The sequence below is a fragment of the Rhinolophus ferrumequinum genome, chromosome 18, assembly GCF_004115265.2.
Source record: "Rhinolophus ferrumequinum isolate MPI-CBG mRhiFer1 chromosome 18, mRhiFer1_v1.p, whole genome shotgun sequence".
In the NCBI taxonomy this organism is placed as follows: Eukaryota; Metazoa; Chordata; class Mammalia; order Chiroptera; family Rhinolophidae; genus Rhinolophus; species Rhinolophus ferrumequinum.
In genome coordinates this window covers 28,343,689-28,367,215 of record NC_046301.1, presented here as the reverse complement: position 1 = coordinate 28,367,215, position 23,527 = coordinate 28,343,689, and the positions used below count along the sequence as shown (strand labels likewise).

Genomic DNA, 23,527 nt, shown 5'->3' with positions numbered 1-23,527 from the left:
GATTCCTGAAAGGTATCACCATTCTTGATTTATTCATCAAACCTGACCACACACTGGGGATCAAATTTACTATGTATGAAGATAAGCAACTATGTATGGCTATGATTAACAAACTATCACAATTGCCATCACAATCTAAATTATTTATTTAATTCAAAGAATACTTTCACAGAAAGAAAAACTATGGGTGAACTACAAATTACATATGATGCAAACTCCTGAAAATATAATTTAACTATTTTAAAAGAAAACTACCTCCAAATACAGTTCAGATTCCTTCTAACCACCTGCTTTCTGAACACAGTATCACAGAAGAAATTCATTACAAAACTCAATTTACTAACAGAATTTTTAATTCATATTGAGTAATCAATTCCTGAAAACAAATGAACACATCTATCTCAAAATATTTAGAATGTTTCATTCACAGCAATCCACTTTTTTTTTTTTTTATAAGGAGGGCGCAGCTCACAGTGGCCCATGCAGGGATCGAACCGGCAACCTTGGTGTTATCAGCACCACGCTCTAACCAACTGCCCCAGCCACCCCAGCAATCCACTTTTTTATGATTATATCCAAGGTTTTAACTACACACATGAAAGAATGCCCTTTCAAGTTGCTATTCTTTTTTCCCCTCATGTTTTTTACCCAGTGTGATTACTTATCTTTTGATCAAAAGCAATATGTATTCAAAACCTAAAACTTTAAAGAACTTTACTTTCTAATTGGTTCCAAATATGTGAACCCAAGGAATTAGCAGAGGACTATAAAAGTAGCATAGAGCAAATGATAGAAGAAACCGTCGCAGGATTTTTACCTTTTAAAACTCAACACGGGTAAGTAAACTCCACTTAAATATGAATTCGTGCCTTGTGTTCAAAAAATTTCATTGCAAAAGAGAAAAGGATGATGATTTACAGGGTTACACAGACAGAGAATGCATTACAAATTCATTTAAATCAAGTCCACTTTTTTTGGAGTCATTACTTTAAAGCAAAAAGTACCAGATGTTCGTCCATATAGCTTTTTACATATAGAAAAAGATAAATTACGTAGCATATGAAGGTTATACATCTGACTCTAGTCTAAGCTGTGTGGGCCGCAATGCAGTCAGCTTTGAAGTAGACCTTCCTTCCATGTGTGTAATTGAAATAAATGAAAAAATACCTACTAGCCATAGTCCCAACACAACCAAGGATACTCTTGTGTTATGAGTAGGGCTTTAAAATCAGAAAGCGATGGGTTTGAGGCTTAGTTTTACCTTTTGCTAGCTATGAGACGTTGGGCAAACTCCTCCACTTTCCTCTTCGGGGAAAATGAGGATAAAAGTATGTCCTTCATTGGGTTTGAGAGAGGATTAAACTTGCCTAGATATTAGCTATTGTTAACATTTCATACAGAAGGACCCCTATCAGGGAATTACAGACGTTATCAGTAGGTGAAGGATACATTTCATAAAATAAGTAACATTTTAAAATAAGGACAGACATGTATCCATCTAGGGCATACTTGACATTAACAAAAGATACTTTAAATGTCTTTGCACAACCAGAATACTAATACAATGCTAAACAAAGATAGTCTGTTGATGAAAAAAATCTGGTTAAACTAAAAAATAATGTTAAGTGTCCAATTAATATGAATCCAATGCCACATTTCATACTTAGGTATTAGAGTTAATTAAAATGGCTTCTCCTTCCCTTCGGATTAATAAAAGCTTGGTTAGAGGAAGGTCAGTAATACCTGTGTTATAAGCATTTTCCCTCAGGAACATTCCCTCGAGGATCGGAGAACAGTGTCTGTTCCTCCTACGTTAAGAAAAAGTGTGCTGCTACACAAGCTGAGAAGGTTATTGTTCACACCCTCAATTAAAATTACTTCCACACTTCTAATCTGCTATTCTTTTTTTAAAGGAGCAAACTTGCTTAAGTCATGAGAAGTACCTAAAAAAAAAAAAAAAGAAAAGAAAAAGGAGCAAAATAAACCACAGAAAGTGATAAATGGGTTGCTAAATAAATAGGTGGCTCCACCACAGCCTAGCCAACGTGCATAACCTATCCAAATAACAGATACTGAAATTTTGAAAACTAGAAAATAGAATGAATGCCTCACATTTAATTTGCCATAATATACTCATACATAATTTTGAAGTGGTCAAAACTTGACTGTGAATTATTTTTTTTTAATTGACATCCTGGACAACAAGTGCACTATGTTCGGTTTTCTTGGAAATATCCATAGTTTGACACCATCACGAGTCCTAGAGTCAAATAAATAATTTTGACCACACAGATCCAGGCAACGCATCTTTCCTGAGAATAATAATGATGTCCTGCCATTTTTGACAGTAGAATTAGAATTTATACATTCTTGTTTGTAAAATGGAAGGAGGATGGTGCAAAATATAAACAGGGGTGTGATCCCGAATGACAAAGGTTGCAGGAAATACTGCAAATAGTGACTGCAAATGGCAGAGATGGCAGAGGATAACAATTAAGAGGAAGTATTTTGGCATCAGAACCTAGCTGTAATCCTGATTTTGCTATTTATTGCTGGGAAACACTGGGAGACTCATTTAACATCTCGAAGCTTAAATTTCACCATATAAATTGAGGATAATACCTACTATACTTGACAATGCTAATGTGAAGACCAGGTAAGATAAGGTACATACAACACTTACACACTGGCTATTATATAATCATTGCTATGGTTTCAAACGTAAGGGAAAAGAGAATTAGCCAGATTCCACAACGCCAGGTAAGACTGGGACCTGAGGAAGGGATTCCAGCAGGTCAGTGGAGGTCAGTGGCAATTTCTGGCTCCTTTAAATTCCCAGGTCTAATTTAGCAAATATTGCTAGTAAAATTTCATCCTTCTTGATAAGATTGAATTAAACTGTACAAAATGAGCAAATTGAAAAGAGTTTGTATACTTTTGAAGATACTTCGGGTGCTCTGCTGAACGACTAGTAAGCTCTACTATTTTTTTTTTCTTGCCAACCACCCAGGGTTGCCACTGGTAGTTACTTACTTTCCTCTCCCCACAAAGAAGACAACATTTGCACAAAATGTTCAACAAAGCACTCTGTAAATGACAAGTGTCTGCAACTTAAAAGTAGAGAGATTTACGTAAGAAATTGTTGAATGACCTCTGATAATCTTTAAGTGATTTCAATACAGATGGTTTAGATACTGTCCCCGTGAAAGACTGGAGATGAATGTGATTACTTAAAGTCCTTGCAGACCCAGCACACGAGAAAGAGAACCAATGGACAGTTACATGCCTTCCTGTGCTTTTTGGTCAAATATAGTCTAGGTTTGCATCTATATTTACACCTAAGTAATAATGTTTCCCCAGAGAAGAAGAAAAATGAAAGATAAAAGACCACTGAACTATAATTCCTAGAACAGATTGGGGGGGACGGGAGATATATTTGCAGGAACTTGCCCCTTTTCTCACTTTTGGCATAAATGTGATGCACGTGCTTACACATAAAAATTATTGAAACACTCCAGTTCATATTTATCTCCTCTAAAAAGAAAATATTATCAACTTTCAGTATTACTCTGAAATGCTGGATAAACAAATTGGGGGAACAAACAATTGGGAAAAATCAACCTTTTTAATGGTACGGCCACAGGTACTATTTGCTGGTAGTACTACAGACACTTTATCATGCCTTGTGGTCACTGCCACCTACATCATTTCATACCCCAGCTTCTCCAAACCCCGGGTCTCTACCCCAACTTTCTCGCCACTGCCATTGACACAGAGGAAAGGAGAAAAGAGGGGAAAGGCTTCAGTAACTTCAGGGGTTGTCAAAGGAGAAAGGTGATTCCTTTCTTACAGAATGAAACTCTAGCCGTAGATATATGTTAGGCGTCCTTTTAAAATTCCTAATGGGAAAATTGACATTTTAATGGACAAGGAAACCCACTGCGATACAAAAATTATAGTTGTTACCTCTTAAAATTTCCCTTCATCATAAAGCACTGACTTGGTGAAGAATTCCTTTTCACAAATAGATTACAGACACCGAGTGCACTTATGGTGTTAAATGACATTGTGATACCAGAATTTTGATTTTACAGTAGGGTATAAAAATCATGGTTTACAGGTAAGTTAGCTTTATAGCTATCATATAGCAACATAACTAACCAAGGGTGCCATAAACCAGTTAAACTGAAAATGTTAACAGAGGACATCTTAATGATTACAACAAGTTCCTCCTAAAAATTTTGTAGTAAATGTATATAAGTGTTTTGTTAGTCCGTTTAGGAAAACAGACACATGGCTTATTGGGGCATGGTAGCAGTAGCCTGACTTGCGAATTTGAAAGCCTGGATTTCAATTTCAGTTTTCCTTCAAAGAAGCAAATTACCAAACTTCTGAGTGTCATTTAGAAAAAGGGGTAATAATGATTTTATAGTTTTACCATTACAATTAATAGGGAATAGGTATACTGTTAATAAAAAATAAAAAGACTAACAAAATTGAGCACTTACCTTACACTAGACAATATTCTAAGCTATTCTAACTGTTCTTTTATATCAAAAATTTATATTAAGTTGAATTATTTTTTGTTTATAATTTCTCCTTCCCAGCTCTACCCAACTCTTTCCAAGATTCTAACCTAAAATGCAGCCATTGTCTAAATTCAATTATTGGAGTCAGTGTCAAACTCATAAAAGCCACCTGTTTGAAAAGGATCATTTTCAGTCCTTAGAAGTCTTGATTTAGGTTCTTGATTATCCCCTATTTTACAGATGAGGAAGTTCAGACAGGTTAAATAACTTGACCAAGTTCACACAGCTTGTAAATGAAAGCAATAATCTAGGATTCTTAACCTACTATGATAAACTAAATCTCTCCAGAATACAACACCCATAATAAATTTTAGTCCTTTACTCCCGATCTCTAGTAATTCAGGATCCTGGGTGATAAAAACAGATTTCATGCTTCCAGTTATGTGTGCACATACTCCTTCCCCAGCACATTAAATGGAATTGTCTCTTTAAATAGTTTATCCACCCCATCTGGTTGGTCAAGGATATCCTGGTGCTTCTTGCCAATGTACATTATTTTTTTTAATTCTATATAAGCCCAAATTTCAAGTTTAGAATGCTTTCTGTTACCTACCTTTTACTATTAATAATTACAATTTATATTTACAATAAATACAATCACCACTTCAGCTGTACATACAACTCCACTAGCATTATACAAAGAGGGTAAGTATAATTGTTCTGTCAACTTCTGCATTTTTATGGTGTTTTAGAAGACAACAATTTCAAGCAGGTGCTTTTTATGAGTTTGACATAGAATCCAATCATTGAATTTGAATGATGGCTTCATTTTAGGCTAGAATCTTGAGAAAAGTTGAGTAGAGCTGGAAAGGAGAAATTATAAACAATAAGTCAACTTGGTGAGATAAATTTTTGATTGCCTAAAAAATCTGAATTTTTAAAATTATATTTATTGCAATAACATTGGTTAATAACATTACATAAATTTCTGATATACAACATTATAATATGACATCTGTGTACTCTCCATCCAAAGTTTGTGCTCTCCATCCACAGCTTAGTTTCTTCCGTTACCATATATTTGACCCCCTTTACCCAATTCACCCTTTACCAACCCACTTCCCCTCTGATAACCACCATTCTGTTGTCTGTATCTATGAGTTTGTTTTTGCTTGTTTTGTTAGTTTGTTATTTTTATTTTATAGTCCTCACATGAGTGAAATCATATGGTTCTTGTCCTTTTCTCTCTGACTTATTTCACTTAGCATAATACTCTCAAGATCCGTCCACGTTGCCGCAGATGGCAATGAACCTTTATATGTTAATTAAGTATATTTTCCCAAAAATTTCAAAGCAAGGATATAGAAAGTGACCATTTTCGAAGTAATTATTTAGCTTGTCTACACTTTGCAACAATATGCATGACAAGTGAAATACATTGTTTTTCAAATCAATCATTGCTCTTACTTTTAAAAATGAGTCCACCTTGAAGCATAAGTATAGATTTACTAATTAAATGGCATCAGTCCACCAAGAGACAAAAGAATGCTGTGTTATTCCTTGATAAGGAATCAAAAGACACACTTGAGAATTGTTACATTTTCCACAAGATTACTCAGACTAATTCTAGGAGTTTCTCCTGTTCTAAATAGAGTCAATGCAGGTGGAGAACAATAAAATAATGTCTAGTAATGGCCCTACTAGAGAAAAGATAACATCACGTAAGTTCTACTACATGGAAACTTTTCTCACAATGAAGCCCATTATCTCCTTTCCATTAAATACGTTTCTCCTCAAGATAGACTTATATTATTGAACACTCCCACCTTTGTTCAAGGCCAAAGGGAAGAAGAAATGCCTAAATGTTCCATTTTCTAAACCTCTTAAATCTTGTCAAAACAAGGAAGCGGAAATAAAAAGAAATGTGCAAGAAACTATCAAAGTGGAAAATTAAAACTGCTCAACTGGCATTCCATATATTGGCCTTAAGTGCTAAGTTTTTCAACTTCTTCCCACCCATCTATACTTTGGGGAAACGTCACAATCTTATTGCTTCCCGCTATAGTTTGAGGTTGTCCCCTATGCCCAATTTGAGAATCACTGTAGCCACACCAACTAACTATTTCCCCTTGTTAACTTCTGTGGTTTATGTTATGTAAGTTATAGGACTTTCTGAATTACAAATATCAATTTTTTTTATAATACCCAATGTTTCACCCCTGAAAATTACTGCTTCAAATAAATATGCAAGCTATTAAAAAGCAATGAGTACTATATACTTATAATCAGTTACACAAATGATTGGCTTCCTAGGCAAATAGAATTGTACCTACGACACATGGATTACCCTCATACCAACATCAAAACAGAACATCTTTCTTCACCCACTCCGTCTAGTGTAGCATTCTTACAAAGGAGTGTAGGGACAAGGAAAGGAATCTAAGATCTGGAAACAAATCCTAAGATTCTGGGCAAATCACTTGATTGTTTCTGGGCCTTCGATTCCAAATATGTTTTCTAAAAATTGTTAAATCAAGGGTCTCTAAATTCTAAAATCCCCTTAGTCAATCACTACCTCGGCCTCCTCTCTCCAGAAATTGTGTATTATACAAATCTTCAAGTACATTAGCATAGCCAAACACGAATCACTAATTACTTGATCTTTCTTAAATACTAAATGCAGTGACCGATCTCTAAGGCAATCTGAATTTAAAAACAAAACAACACAAAACAAGAAACAAAGGTAACATGAGTGGAATGAGAGATTACATAAGAATGTGATCGTAATCTGAGTTCAGCGATACTACAAGTATGCATTCTTCAATGTACAAAGACAACTTGATGAGTGAAAGGATTTCAACAGATAAAAACACACATAAGAAAGTAATAGTTGGACAATAACATAATGTGCCTCCGTACTCAAGACTTGTGTTGGGAGAGAAGGCACGTCTGTTACTGTCCTTTCCAAATCCTATCTACCTAGTAAGTTTTCTTGCCATCTCACCAACATACGGAATCTCAACTGCTTGTCTAGTTCTAAGTCTAGATCAATAACCTCCTAATTCGCCCGCTAAGAACATCCTCTCTTCTGGACTTCTAGGAGATAAAGTATCATTTACTTAAAATTATACTGCCCTATTTATGGTTATAGAATCATAAAATGCTAGACTAGAAAAGTCCTTAGAAAGCATCTATCCAAATCTTCATTTGATAAGCAAACTAGAGCCTAAAGAAATGAATCGATTTAAACAAGGTCAGATTCCTTATCTAACCAGTCAGTTAATTGACACAAAGATCCTTGCTTGCTACAGTGTTCACGGACTGAGAGGTGGAAACATGTTTAAAAATTAAAACATACTCCTTTAATTTACCCACTCCAATATGAACTGAGTGTCTACCGTACGCCATGCCAAGCACTGAGATTGGTGTCCTTCCTTCTAATGTAGGGGTAGCTGATTCATAATTTTAACTCACAAATCCATTACTCACAAATTTGCTTTCCTTCAATGGCCCACAAAAATTATATAAACACCTTCCAAGGAGTAAACATTTTCTCAAAGAAACAGCAAAGATCCAATTACAGGAAGTTGCTTTAAGAGGTGGGGAAGGGGGCAAGAGAGGCAGAGAAGGAAATGCTACACATACCAGAGAAAAACCGGCCGCTGCTGTGCTGATATTCGACGTTCTCACCTGAGAAAACTACTGAGCGTTGAGATGAAAGAAGAAAAAAGACTTCCATCTTTAGTTACGCTTCTAAATGATTAAAACCAGCAGTGTGCCTTTCAGAATCTATCTACTACTTTAAGAGTCATGCTGAATTTACAAATTTTACTAATGATTTTGGATCCTCAAAACAAAAATTCCTTGGTAAGTTGGGTCTTATTTTATCTTATCCACAGCATGTGAAACTGTAACAGGGGTTTTCAAATTTGACTGCCCTGTAGAATAAGCTGGGGAAATTTTAAAATCTGGTGCCCAGGCCACACTCCAAATCAATTAAATCAGAATATTCTGGGGGTGGGACTCAGCATGAGTATTTTTTAAATCTGCCCAGATGTTTCCAATGTACAGTCAAAAAATCCCATTAAACCAGACGATCTCTAGGGCCAATCTATTTCCAAAATTCTCATCTAAGTCTTGTCTACTGAACCAGGTAATTTTAATGCTACTAAAAGGCTAGCAATGTAATTGTTAAAGACAGATTATTGAAAGGATATAGTAATTCACAAATATAAAAGTGTGAATAATCAGAGTGGCATATAGCAAGCATTCAAATATTCACTGACCAACTAGATATAACATGAAAAGCCTAACAATAGAAGGCTAAAAGACAATTTGCACCAAGGACACATTAAAGCTACGTAACACTTACAAAATTAATTATAAATACATGAGTCCACATTGTAATTTCTCAGCTTCCCTAACTTTTTCTTATTAATAAATCCCTTGCTATAACACAACACTATACCTATGTGGTTGGTAAGTGTATATCAGTGTGTGTGTGTGTGTGTGTGTGTAATACTATATATATCGTGTATAATATATATGTATATGTGTATATACACACTTATATCCTAGCTCTGTCCAGTGAGAGGACCTAGAAGACATAATACTCCAGTAATAATAAGCACATCCACACCAACGTCTTGGTTTCTAATATCATTCTCCAATAAAAGGGATCCTTAGAGAAATGGCTAATTCTAGGACTGGGGTGGGGAAAACACAAGATGACCCTGTTGCATTTGATAGTACCAGAAAGTAACAAAGTGCTCAAAAAAGATTGGGCATGTCAAATGGATACAAGAGCAAAGCTGAAAGAGCACCAATGCCCAAAGATGGAAAAGTTCTGAGCAATAAAATAATGCACCATAACCCAAAGTATAAAATAAATATAACTGGGGCGACCAGTTAGCCCAGTTGGTTAGAGCACGGTGCTCTTAAAGACAAGGTTTCTGGTTCGATCCCCACATGGGCCACTGTGAGATGTGCCCTCCACAACTAGATTGAAACAACTACTTGACTTGGAGCTGATGGGTCCTGGAAAAATACACTTAAAATAATTTTTTTTTAAGTTTAAAAAAATAATAATAAATATAACTGAATCCATATTGATAGAAATAATTGATTAAATAAATAAATGAGGGAGAACAGGTAACGTTCCTTAGAGAATTCCAAATAATTCACATAGGAGGTGTGGCTTAAATACCCCCATCCCATCCCTTGTGTGTGGACTGGATTCAAAGACATGCTTTCAAAGAACAGAGTATGGAAGGGGACCATGGGGGTGATGTAGGAAAACCTAACAAACACTACCTCAGTCATGTGTTCAAGGTCAACATCATCATGTTGATACTATCTATGTACCCTTGATATTATGTGATGAAAATAGCACTTTGTGGTCTTCCTCCCAGACCTCATACCCACCGTCTAATCATAAGAAAAACATCAGACAAAACCCAACTGGGGGACAGTCTACAAAATAACTGACCATTAGTTCTCAAAACTATCAGTTATTAAAAAAAAAAAAAAAAAAGGAAAAAATGGGAAACAGGTCAGAAGAGACTGAGGAGACCCAATGATTGAATGCAATTTGATATCCTGGATGGGATTCTGGAACAGAACAATGTATTCGTGGAAAAACTAGTAAAATATGAATAAAATCCAGAGTTCACTTAACAGTAATGTACTGATGTTGGTTTCCTAGTTTTTACAAGTGAATCATGGGACCGCAAGATGCTAACAACAGGAGAAACCCAGGGAAGGATATCCAAGCGCTATCTGGTGTTCCTGGCATCTGTATACTACCTTTGCAGCTCTTTCGGAATCTAAAATTATTCCAGAATAAAAATTTTGTTTTTGAAAAAGCTATATGCATGCGGATAGATGAATCTAAAAACACAATTTGTGTCACAGCTAAAAACTATTAACAACTCAAAAGAACTCCATAGGTTCGGCCCATGAGAACGCTGCCTCTGAAGCTTTGATTTGGGGTTCAAGCTTGGGAATGATTTACAGACTGGGGAGAAGGAACATTCATCATTTCAAAGGACTGAAAGCTTAAACCACCTACTTTCTCCTTCTTAGAAACCATATCCTGTGATCAAGAGCCTACTGATTCTTTCTCCTCAACGCTGTCTTTCCACTGCCACTGTCCAGCGTCTACTCTAGGGCTTTCATCCATGTAGAGGCAGTAATTTGTCTCCCTACCATCAGTCTTTCTCCACCCTCTCGATTTCACACAACTGTTGTATTTCTGAAATGCAAAACTTAAAAACCTTTGATGGCAACACACACACACACACACACAAAACCACAAAGTAATAAATTGCCTTTACCTATCTCTTCTCTATTCTCTAACCAAAACAATTTGTTTCCAAAAGCCCACAATACTTCTGCTTTTAGACTCTTTGTTCTTAGTATTTTTCATCCTGTATCATATTGTAAGCTCCTAAGACAGGGAACAGCACATCTTATTTATTCAGAGCCATTCTCCACAGACTAGCACAGGACTTTATGCATAACCGGTGTTTAATACATGCGTTTGAATTTTCTTTAAAACTAAGTTTCCACATAAAATCAATTTGAAAAATTGAAAAACAATAAAACCGTCTTTAATAATCAGTTAACAAGCTCTGCTCAAAATTGGTCATTTAACAGCATTTAAGTCCTCTTGTAAATTTCACACCCATTCAGATGACCAGGGCCAAACTGAACTGGACTCCTTAGATAAGCCATTCTCTTTCACTGCAGCTGTGAGACACTGTGAGACCCCAACGGGGTGGAGGGTAGAGGAAATTCAACGGGATGGTAGAACTGAAAGTACTTTTAAAAAGTACAGTCTGTATGTTTCAGACTTGTGTGGCTCTGCTATGGTCTCCCTTTGAAGCCAACATTTATGACCTCCATCATAAAGTACACTATCACCCAAAGTACAGGGAGTAGGAAAGCACAAGAACCACAGAGACCTCTGGTTCATCCAACAGTTTGGGGCAAAATTAGGAGCAAAATCTCTAGGGCCAAGCCCTTGTTCTCGACCCTCAGATTTCATTACTTTGTCACATCCTCTTTTTCTTGCAATCTAGATCAGCAGCAACCTACACATACTTCACACTGAAACTAGACCGAAAACCACAGTAACCAAAGGAAAAGAAAAAAGCAAGAGTCAGTCAACTAAAGAGCAGCCTGAGTTACCTAAAACCTGAGCTCCTGAGTCAACACCTGATTCCAAACCAATCCATATACAGCGGACCCTCATTACGCGTGGATTCCACATTTGTGTGCTTGCCTACTGGATAAAGTTTGTTTGTAAACCATACTCCGGGCACTTTCGTGGTTATTCAGGAACGTGCACAGGGTGGTGAAAAAATGTGTTATCCTATGTACACAGTCCCACTGCATGCCCTGCCTTCTTGTTTCCGCTCTCCTACTGTAAACCACAGTCCTTTCCAAGGTGTATTTTGTGCCACATTTTTCGCATTTTTGTATCTCCTGTTGATGCTTTCAGTGGTCCCCGAGCACAATGCTGAAGCGCGGTCCTGAGCACAAGAAAGCTTCAGTGTGTCTCAGGGAGAAAATACAGGTGTTAGACAAGCTCCCATCGGGTATGGGTTCTAGTGTTGCTGTCCGTGAGTTCAATGTTAATAGAGCAACGATACACATTAAATAAAGTGTCTTTAACATAAAACAAGGTTATAGGTTATATATTCATCAGTAGAAAAGGGTGATGACCACAGGTTCGCAGGAAGCTAACCTTGTACTTGCCCTAGGAGCAATGGCTCATTAATGGCTCATTATAATAATGAGCAATGGCACATTATCATCAGTGTTCTCGCGACTTCACAGAATATAACTTTCATGAATAATGAGATAAATTAATACTGCTCACAACAGTAACAATATAACTTAATAACCATATAAATTAATACTGCTTGATAAAACTTTTCTCAGGATTTTGCAAATTCCATGGCCAAAGAAAAAAAAAACAAAAACGCCCAAAATATTCTAAGAAAAAGAACTAACATTACAGGGGTAATTTTCTAGGTCCAACCTCTACCTGTGCCCAACTGCTTTTCAGAATGAAACCCACAACATTTTGATAAAGTTTTAAAATTATATTCTAAGTCACATATTTGTGATAACAATCTGTCTCCTATGAACTTCCGATTATTACTGTTCTAACATAAACAAAGAGCAAACCTACTAATCCTAAACAACTCTATTTTATGAGGTGCTTACACAAAACTAGATAGTCTCACACAATACTTAAAGTAATTTTTGATCACTCATATTACCAATACACATATAAATTATTTATTTAAGGAAATAAACACTCAGAATAATTCTCTAGTTCTTTTTCATCATTTACATAAAATAGCCTCTTATTTTTGAAAAAGAAAATGGAGGGATGGATGGGAGCAGGAGGAGGAAGGAAAAAAAGACAAACTAAGACTGAAATTTTAACTAAATTTGCTATTTTTTAGTGTCCACAAGACAGTTTTAATAGCCAACTTTACTTCTTATTCAGAGGGTAGATATTTCAGGCATGATGCAGATTTGAAAATCAAGAGCTCCAAAAAAAAAAATGCTCTAGTAAGTAAATTTGTTTAATCCAAGTTTAATTTGGATCCAAAAATAATTTGACCACAACACTCTCTTTTCAAGAAATACAGTAACAAACATTTTGTAAAATATCAACATTTGACAAATAGAATATAAAGAACTTGCATAAAATAAAACAATGGGTTCTTAAGAATTAGGTTTACTTTTGTTTCTTCTCGATCTGCTCTTGACCAGAATGCAACCAATAAACAGAAACATGAACATTCTGCTACTGAGAAAATATAATATGAAATCCAGATTCACTCCTGTAGCCAGTGGCTAAGTACAATCAAACCTAACAGTGGTTTATAAGAAAACCATGAAAAATCGCAGTCAAATTCCATTTTAAATGGAAAGAGAAGGCATTCAGTAGGTAGTTATTAAACATGGACCACCATATGTGTTATTGATGCTTCAAAGTATTTAGAGGCAAACTGAAATAAAACAGGAAAAATAACTGAAACAGTGTTATATGCAACCTTCCAAATTAGTAAATTATCTGATACTTTGACTTTCTCTTTATTATGGGGACACAACACTTCCTGATTCAAAATAAAAACTTTTCTCAAAATTAACATAAGGAACTGGCATTTATAATTTTCAACATCTATTCTTTCTTTATTGAAATTTACCTAACCACCTACATTAAAGATAAAGAATTAGCTCTAAGATTCAACACAATCCACTATCTTTATAAATACGATTAAATGTAAATGTGGTTGAAAGGCTATTTTTCAACATCAAATGAGTGGTTCTCTAAACTTTCTAATTCAGTAAGCAACATAACAATTTATGATATTGATCTCATCTAGCATCTATTCTGCCTTTTCTCTCTTTAACCTAAAAGTAAATCAAGCATTTTTAACCTTTTTTTAAATTTAATTCACAGTAATGTAGAAAATGAAAAAAGAATTTTTAGACTAATGTTGTAAATGGTGAGTCTGTTTTTTTTAAAAAACTTTAGTTTGGAATCATTTTATCAGGTTTTGGAGAAGCTGCTATAAACATCCATGTGCATTTTTTCAACTCCTTTGAAAGGTAAATATCAAGGAGTGTAATTGCTGGGTTGTATGATGAGTATGTTTAGTTTTGTAAGAAACCATCACACTGTCTTCCAAAGTGGCTGTGCCATTTTCATTCCCACCAGTAATGAATGAGACTTCCTGTTGTTCCACATCCTCACCAGCATTTGGTGTTGCCAGATTCTGGATTTTGGCCATTCCAGTAAGTGTGTGGTGGTATCTTACTGTTGTTTTAATTTCCATGACCTTGATAATATTTAATATGGAGTATTATCTTTTCATATGCTTATTTGCCACCTGTATATCTTCTTTGGTGACTGATACTTCTGAAACTTGTATTTTCTATACCTGCACTATCCAATATGGTAGTCACTAACCACATGTGGATACAGAATGCTTGAAATGTAGCTAGTCCTAGTGGAGAAATGCTGTTACGTGTAAAACACACGGGATTTTGAAGACTTGGTATGAAAAGAACATAAAATATCTCAATAGGTTTTTACATAGCTTATATGTTGAAATGAAAATATGTGCGATATACTGGTTAAATAAAACTTATTGCACACGTTTCATTTTATATTTCTTACTGTGACTACTAGAAAATTTAAAATTACATATTTGGTTCACATTATATTTCTATCAGACAGCACTGATCTATATACAGCCTGTATTTTGACAATTGTATTGGGCAAACACTGAGTCCTCAGCAGTACTTGCTGAATAGTATCGTGGTAATAAGGAAATAAAAAATAAGAAAGCAAGTCCATCAGTGGAACTTGATCAAAAAGTATCTAAAAGATTATAACTTTGCTTTCTGTATAAATCCTAGAACCAGCAAGGTGTTACAAGCAGTTTCTTGCAATAGCAATATTGTTACTTATAATCGTCTGAAATGTGAATAAATTGAAAAGATAATCAAAAACATCCTAGAACCTGGCTAGGCTACAAGTACCCGGGTAATAATATGTATCACAGTTCAAATTCATTAGATTAAATATGTAAAGAGAAGGAATGACTAAAGGAGACCTAAAATCTTTTTTTATTAGTAGTAAAATGAACTGCGACTATTGGAAAGAACGGGAAAACCAAGTAATGATAACTTATGACTGAGCTTTAGCCAAATCAAAATTAAATCAAGCCTGTATTTATTGAGTTCTTATACTCAACAACATGGAAAGGATGGGAACAAGTGGAATTGAGCAGTTACACAGAAATACCATGGGAGAATATTCTAAATATCCATTACTAAGGGACTAGATTAACTGTGACACAATGAAATACTATACACGTGCTAAAATAAATGAATCCAAACTATCAACATGAAGAGACCTCAAAACACATGGCTGAGAAAAAGGCAAGTTGTGGGATGACATAAGAAACATGATAATATTTAGATGAACTTTAAAAACACAAAACTATGGTTTATGGAGACACATGTGCAATACAAGAATAAAAAAAGATTACAAGGACATCCACCAAATCTCAACAGTGGCTGGTACCGGGAGGTGAGAGAAAGGAGTATGAGACTAGAAGAGGGAAAATGGGTCTTTCCCTACACTATTCCATTGTTTCTATGTCAGACACACACGCATACACTGGAAAAAAGGAATATGAAAAAAGGAGATTGCAAAAAGACCAATGGCCTTCTGGCTACTGTAAAATAACTTCTATGAACAAATTAACTACACACATCTAGACTTTGCTCTCACAGTGCCACTCCCCACACACAACCCAGGGGCATATTCTTGTCTGTTACTGGAGGCTATATTTATAGAATCTAAAGGTCTCCGTGACAACATGGTCTGTCGAAAAGAGAGGTATTGTTCAGTCAGAGAAAAAAACACTTTCCCAAAAAGCACCCTGCCCATCTAAAAAGCCAGAAACACCTACTCCATACAACTCACTGTCCATCAAATATCAACTGTAAAGCAACCATACAACATTTCATAAAAGCTCTTACTCAGAGCATTATATGCATATCTATCCCTGCAGCTGTAAAAAATTTATAAAATTTAATCCAAGCCCTCAGTCAAAATGAACTATTACATCATATGGTTTTTTACAAATCTTCCTCTTATTAATCAACTAGTTATGGGCCCAGTGGAATATTTTGTTCCAGAAAATATATGTTCTGTGAAAATACCATATGATGGAGAAAATCGACATTCTACACATATATTTTCACGAGTCTCCCAACTTTTATGGTTTTCCACTGCATGTGAGAATGCTCACAAATTTTGAGACTCAAACAATGGAAGATTAAGATCTGAACCAAGAGCAGCACAAATACAATATTTTCCATCAACACAATTAGAAGAAATGGGTATTTATTGTAGTAAGAAACAATTTCTCCTTAATCCTTGAAAAGTACTCAAGGAGGATTATTTTTAACATTTTAAAATAAACACGTATTTATTTTAATAGCACAGGACCATATAATACATTTGTTCCTCTTGATTACTTGGATCACAGTGCATAAGAGTACAAGTTCTAGAGCCAGAGTCCCTGAATTCCAGTATCAGCCTGACACGTCACTGCACTTCTAAGCCTCTTGTGAAGTATTTTACACAGGAAATACTCAATAAATGTTTGGTATTAGTTGTTAGTACTTACAAGCCAGAAGACTTTTTTTTTTTAATTAACCGTTGCTTTCTATAATTTATGACACTGAAACACGAAAAAGGGGCTCTTTTTATACTCTATGTTTTAAGTGATCTTTTTTTTTAGTAATAATAAACTTATTTGGTTTACCCTTTCATACCTACATGCCTTTCATATTATTTCCTATGTTTGTTTTTTTTTTTTTAATAAACCATGAAGTATTCTGGCAAATCAACCCTTCCCCCACAGCAGCTGTTGTGTGAAACTGACTCATGAAATGTAGACATAGAAATGAAATATTTGATCATCTGGTCCCCAACCACTTGCCAATGTACCAGCAGAATTTTTCCATCCTATAATTTATTTTCAAATACTGCAAATAAATTGCTTATTGGTTCTGTCAGAAATCAATCTGGATTTATTATAGATGAGAAAAATGTTCCTCATTTTATGAAAGCTATAAATCCATTAACTTGTGATTATAATAAAGGACAAAAATAAAACAAGATATTACCATGATTTTTAACGTTGTGAGTGGCACTAGGGAAGATAATCTCTTTTTTACTTTCAAAGTCAAAAAAGAAAAATAAATATCCAAATTAAGTCTTTTTCAAAATTTTTCTAGATAACATTCTTTGCTATAAAAGAATAAAGTTGCTATAATCTTAGATGTACACAATATGGAAGGATATTTGGTCATACAGACTCAGAAGGTACAAGGAATTCTTTATGTCTTCCATCCTGTACACGTGTTCAAATCAACACTGATACAATGAGGTAAGTACTTATGTGATAAAGGTGCTAGGCTTTCAGGATCCTGTTTGTTGGGTCTGTTTTCACATAATATTAAGCATCTTACTGATGTATAGGTAAAACTGGTTAAAATTACCTTCAATACTAACCAGTAAACCTGAAAATACATTCAACCTCACTCAAAATCAAAGCAATGTTATCTAAACATTGTGATACAATTTTTCACTTCTTGGATTGGCAAATTATACAAGTTTAACGGAAATCCATTGCTGGCATGGATTTTTATATGCTGTTGGTGGAAATATAAATTGGTACAGCTTTTCCAATGAGCCATTTGGCATTATCTGTCAAAATGTTAAATACACACACACACACACACACACACACACACAGACACACTTAGATTTGGTAATTCCTCTACCAGTAATTTAACCTATGTATCTATTCCCAAAAAGCATCCAAAAACACATATACACACATATTTAATAATATTCACCACAGCACTATTTGTAAGGGGACATGGAATCCAAAAATACCATAAAGGTCCACCCTTCGTGGACAATTGAGATAAATGATGATGCATCCAGGGCAATACAGTGCCTTCGCTGACAGAGTGAGGCTGACCTCTGCATCATCTCACAGAAATATTTAAAAGAAAAGGCAAAAATTGTGTGTAGAGAATAACTCCACATGCTTAAATTAATTTTTAAAAATCTAAATATTCTGGTAGGATCAGAAAACTTTTTCTCCAAGTATATAAACACTTACTAGAGGCTTTGGAATAGTGGTATACAGAAGGGAGACTTTCTTTTACTTATATTGTTTTAGGTTAGGTTCAAGTGTTTGTATCTTTTAATAAAAAAAAATATATTTTTAGAAAAAAATTGAGATACAAAACAGATTCAACATCACTGCTTGCAAGATTTTCCGTTAGACATTAAATTGGTATTATCAACATTAAATTCTCTCCTCCTAGGCCCCCCATGTACTTAATAATATGCTGGACTTCTTGATTTTGTTTTCTACTTCTTTGTGTACTAAAGAACTATCACCAAGGCTCTTTCCTCACATGGATCCCCCCATAATTAGAAGAGTCTTAGATAACACTATCTTGGTTTTTCAGTCCTCCATTTTCTCAGCCCACAGAAAATCCAGAATTCTCTGATATTTTTAACAGCTTTAACTTAAAGCTGTTATTGCACAACCTAACATTTGGCAATTACAAAAGAAACATTCCAAAAATATTTTAAGAAATAATAATATCACTAGAACTAATATATAGCTTCAAAGAAAAAAAAAACTGCTTTAAAAGAGAAAAGTAAGTTCAGGTTTGTTTCCTATTTACCTGCTGGATTTCCAGAGGAGGGGTTGTGCTTTTAAAATACGACACCTGAATAAATGCCAAGCACTATGTTGTATGCCTGAATCTAATATAATATTGTATGCCAACTGTAACTAAAAAAATTCATTAAAAAATTAAAAAAATATAATGCCTGGTAGTTTCCCAACTTCCTTGAATATATATATACATTATATATATATATATATAATATACATATTACACATATATAAACATGTGGCTTATGCTAAAATATTCTAAATTATACTAAAACTATCCTCCTAAAATGAAAAAAATATCCTTACAGTGTAAAGCACTGAAAATATTGAGGCTAAACACAATGGATTAATCTGTGAAACTACAACTGAATTGACTTTCAAACCTTTAATCACTATACTGATCATCCACATAGTGATGACAGAAAAGACCACCTGGCACTCCATCAACTCCAACCTTCTTAAAAAAGGTACCTGCCACGGTGAAATATTCCATTGACAGACTTAGAGCATGGATCTCCGTTTCCCTTTCAAAATATCTGTCTTTCGGCACGCAATTCCTGTTGACTGGATTTCATTCTTCCTGTTTAATGACTCCACCCCTGGTGTGACAAAACCAAAAAACCTGACGGAATCTATTTTTAGCAAGACATTTACTTAGGCATTTTCTATTTAATCAACAGGATACGAAGTTGTTTGTGCCTGACCAAAAAAAAAAAAAAAAAAAAAAAAAAATCTGCCTGCTTTGTTTACTGTACACTTGCTAATATTGAACAAAGGGAAATCTTTTAACAAATCTTATTTAACAAAGGATAACTTTAGAATAATTTTGAACTCCATATCCCTCCAATAATTGTCTTCAAGATTTAAAATTACCAAAATAGCCTTAAAAAAAAAATTTAAAAGGGTTCTGTATATTTTGGGTATATATACCAGTACAGGAAACTGCTTAAAATGCCTGAGAACCTTTTGTTATGCTCTGCCCTAAATGTGTGCTTTATCCTGTGTAGGATGCTTTTTTCAAAGCCCTAAGTGTTACAGAATCATAATCTGAAATAAGACTGAAGAAAGTGTATAGAAGAGGCTGCTAGGGAACCAACAATCCTTTCCGTAGAAACAGTAATGGAGTCTATCATTTGATACCTGCACATTGAAGCTCCTTTTACTCTTTTCCATACCACCTCATCACTACACTTCCATACTATTGAACGAATTCTTCTTATGTGAGTATTGCCCCAGCCGGACTGTGAACCCCCTGCACTGTGCCTTACTCTTCTGCGTATCCCATGCACCTAGCAGCACGGTGCCACACCCAGAGGAGGCGTGTTCAAAAGTATTTGCCATGTGACAGAGTGCCTCCACTGTGCAAGTGTGTACCTCCTAGAACTTGACAGTTAGGGCTTATGCTGCATCCACCCATTCACTGACAATGGTACTTAGCCAGATACATCAAATTGTTTGAGGCTCTTTTTCATGGAAAATTGACTTCTTCTGCCCTATTTCAATTCATTCCTAGCTGGAAATCCCCTTCAGGTGGTAGTGACGTTGGGTGGCATCTCGGTGCGTATGGACTAACTCTAATCTAGGACTACATGACTGAAACCCTGGTTATTTTGGGGGGTGTGTGAGGGGGCGTGTTCAAATGGTCTCAGAGATCAGTTTTACGTTCCAAATAGTGAAGCAGCAAACAGACAAAGATATAGTATAAAATTATTACACTGCATTTTCCGATCCTCTCAGACAATTCAAAATATAAATTAAAAATTGTCTTGTCTTCATCACATAAAAAACAATAAAGCTGGGGGCGCAGGGGGTGTGTGAAATTCGCCCAACACAGAAATTCTATTCCTTCATACGAATCTTCCTACTTCCCAAATATAAAGTTAACTCACCACAAGAAGGACCACTTTACTCTTATTGGCGTGCTGAAGCTTATTTTTTTGAACACAGTGAAATTTTGACAATGTCTGGCCTACATCCTAAGGTCTGCACTTAACTTTTATATCTACCCATATCTGCCTAAATGTCAAAAGCTGAAAAGAGATAAAATTGTACTCAATATGGCAGTGAGAACTATAAACAATTTGTATAGTCTTTGTAATTTCAGCTGGGTAACAAGCAGACACAAAAATGTGAACTCTAGTCTTTCCTACTTTTTTATGGAAAAGAAAGGAAAATGGGTGTATATATTATTACACAAAACACCTATTCCTTTTAGATGTTTTGTGTATATAGACCCATTCTATGTGTTTCTGTGTGTGTGCGTCTCCATCTATCCTGAATCACAGGTCTTTTCAGCAGTGTCATAGTGGCATGAAACAGATACTAATGTAAACTCTCTATGGAGATATCTCTTATTCAAATGCCTCCCTAGGGAAAGCTTATAAATGATGTTTCAGGCCACATTATGTGGTAAAATTAAAGCATATTCATTAAAGATCCACTAAGTAGTAATTCAGTCTGTACAAAAGTCGATTATACCATGAAAATGCTAAGCAAATTAATAATGCAATTAAATCTGTATGTGGGCACATTTACACTACTTAAGAAAAGAATTTAAGAACCCTAGCTCATTATTTGAATGCTAATTACAAATGAACAATTACTTAATTCACCGAATCAATTCCATCGGGATAAAGAAACATTTTTTAAGTATTATTGTTATTCTTTGTGCTTATAGGTAATGAGTAATATGTATTTAAATATTCTACAAAGTCAGCATTTCAGAAATTTAAACTACCTTCCCTGTAAACTTAAATCACTGTACGATTGTTGCCAATTGTTTTTCACAAGCTCACTCTCATTTCCTAGAACGATTCCTCAGGTATAAATACCTAAAAAGATGTGTTCTTTCTTTTATTCACACTCAATGGACATGAAAGATCACCGTAGCACTTAAAGACGCTGCCAGGGAAAGTGTGAATATGGTGAAGCCCTAACCCTCATTGGATATCTGAAGGTGGGCCCATTAGGAGGCAACTGGGGTTACCTAAGGTCATGGGGGTGGGGCCTTGGTCCACTGGGGTAAGTGTCCTTATCAATGAGGATGAGATACCAGCGCTCTCTCCCTCTCTATCTGCATTCGTACACAGGAAAGTCCATGTGACAACACAACAAGAAAGTGGCCTTTGGCAAGCCAAGAAGATAGCCCTCACCAGAAATCGAATCAGTCAAAACCTTGATCTTGAACTTCTAGCCTCCAGAACTATAAGAAAATAAATTCCTATCATTTAAGCCATTCAATCTTTGTTACCTTGTTATGTCAGCCCAAGCAGACTAATACAGTAAGTTTCTTACTTAACCCCAGGAAAGTTAAGCAAAAGTAAGTTCCAAAAGCACATTAAATAATACACTCAAAAGGAACTCTAGGCCATGGAACAGAGCCAAATACAGTTACTACCAACACCCTCACTTATTCTGACTAAAAATAACCTAAAATGCACATAAATGTAACTTCTTCCACCATCTAAGCATTAGAAGTCAATGGCCAGCAAGGACAAAAGCCTAGGATCGAGGATAGTTTTGAAGATGGTCAGGAAGAGAGATTATGAGGGGACAGTATGAATAGCTCCAGCTCAGCTGCATGCTCTACTTTTTAATGTCTACATACTTCCCGAAATTGTTGCTTAAGAAGGGTGATCAAACTTTCTCATTACTACGTCATATAGTTATGTTTTACTAAAGTTCATTTAAAAGAAAATCATATACACTTCAAATACCAGAAACTACCAGAGCAAAATATGTCGTTGTAGAAAACAATATTGAGATTTCCACTTCAAGTGCATTCAATAAATATTAAACATCTCCCACATGTCAAGCACTGTACTGGGCACTCCAGTCACGAAGAAATGATAAAGAAGGGTGGCAGGTTAGCTCAGTTGGTCAGTGTGGTGCTAATAACACCAAGGTTGCTGATTTGATCCCCGCATGGGCCACTATGAGCTGCACCCTCCTTAAAAAAAAAAAAAAGATAAAGATTCCTAATGATAAAGACATGTCAGATGTGAATTAATAAGCACCATAGCTTTAAATCTCTATCCCAGTGAACTCCAAACTACTTACTTAATGACAACTTCTTTGGATGACAAACAGGCATCCCAACTTCGACTTGTTCTAACACTGAACTACTGAACACTCTCACCACCAGCACCACCATCCCATCCCTCTCTAATGGACTCTGATCTTCCCGAAGTCCTCTTCTCTAATAACTATCATCCCCATCCTTCAGAAACCCTGATGTCACCCTTGAGTCTTCTTTCTTTCATACTCAAATCTGTCTTGTCTGTCCCACTTTTATAATATATCCAACATGTGACCATTTTCCCTTCCACCACCTGCTATCACAATGAGCTGACTTTGCATTAGCCCCCACGATGGTCTCCGTTTCTACCCTGTCACGCAGGGCGGCCTGCATGGTCTCAGCTCCCACTCCCCACATAAGAACGCAGGACATGGTGAGGCCAAAAAGGAACACCCACGGAGCCATAAGTAGGGGAGTCATATCTCTATACTCTCGCTGGCAGCTGGGTTGGAGAAACAGGAAACAGGAGCCACACAATTCTCAACCCTCACTGCGCCGCTTGCAGGCTCAGCCACCATCTTCTTGCTAGCTCCCCTTTTTTTGCTAGCCTAGCCACGGCAGTTATATTAGTGGCCAATGGCTCACTGGTTACAGCTGATGGCCAACTA

General features: G+C 35.6%; 1 protein-coding gene across 8 annotated transcripts in view; it reads right to left on the bottom strand.

Moving 5' to 3' along the window:
• Positions 1 to 23,527, bottom strand: part of RAPGEF2 (Rap guanine nucleotide exchange factor 2) — a 210,468-nt gene that overhangs the window by 163,084 nt on the left and 23,857 nt on the right. Inside the window, exon 1 of one of the 8 annotated variants that reach the window (XM_033133899.1) lies at positions 19,313 to 19,331. The exons of the other annotated variants lie outside the window; for them this stretch is intronic. The gene's annotated coding sequence lies outside the window, so the exon portion shown is untranslated. Of the gene's footprint in view, positions 1 to 19,312; positions 19,332 to 23,527 lie in introns of those variants that run through there. 8 annotated transcript variants of the gene reach the window in all.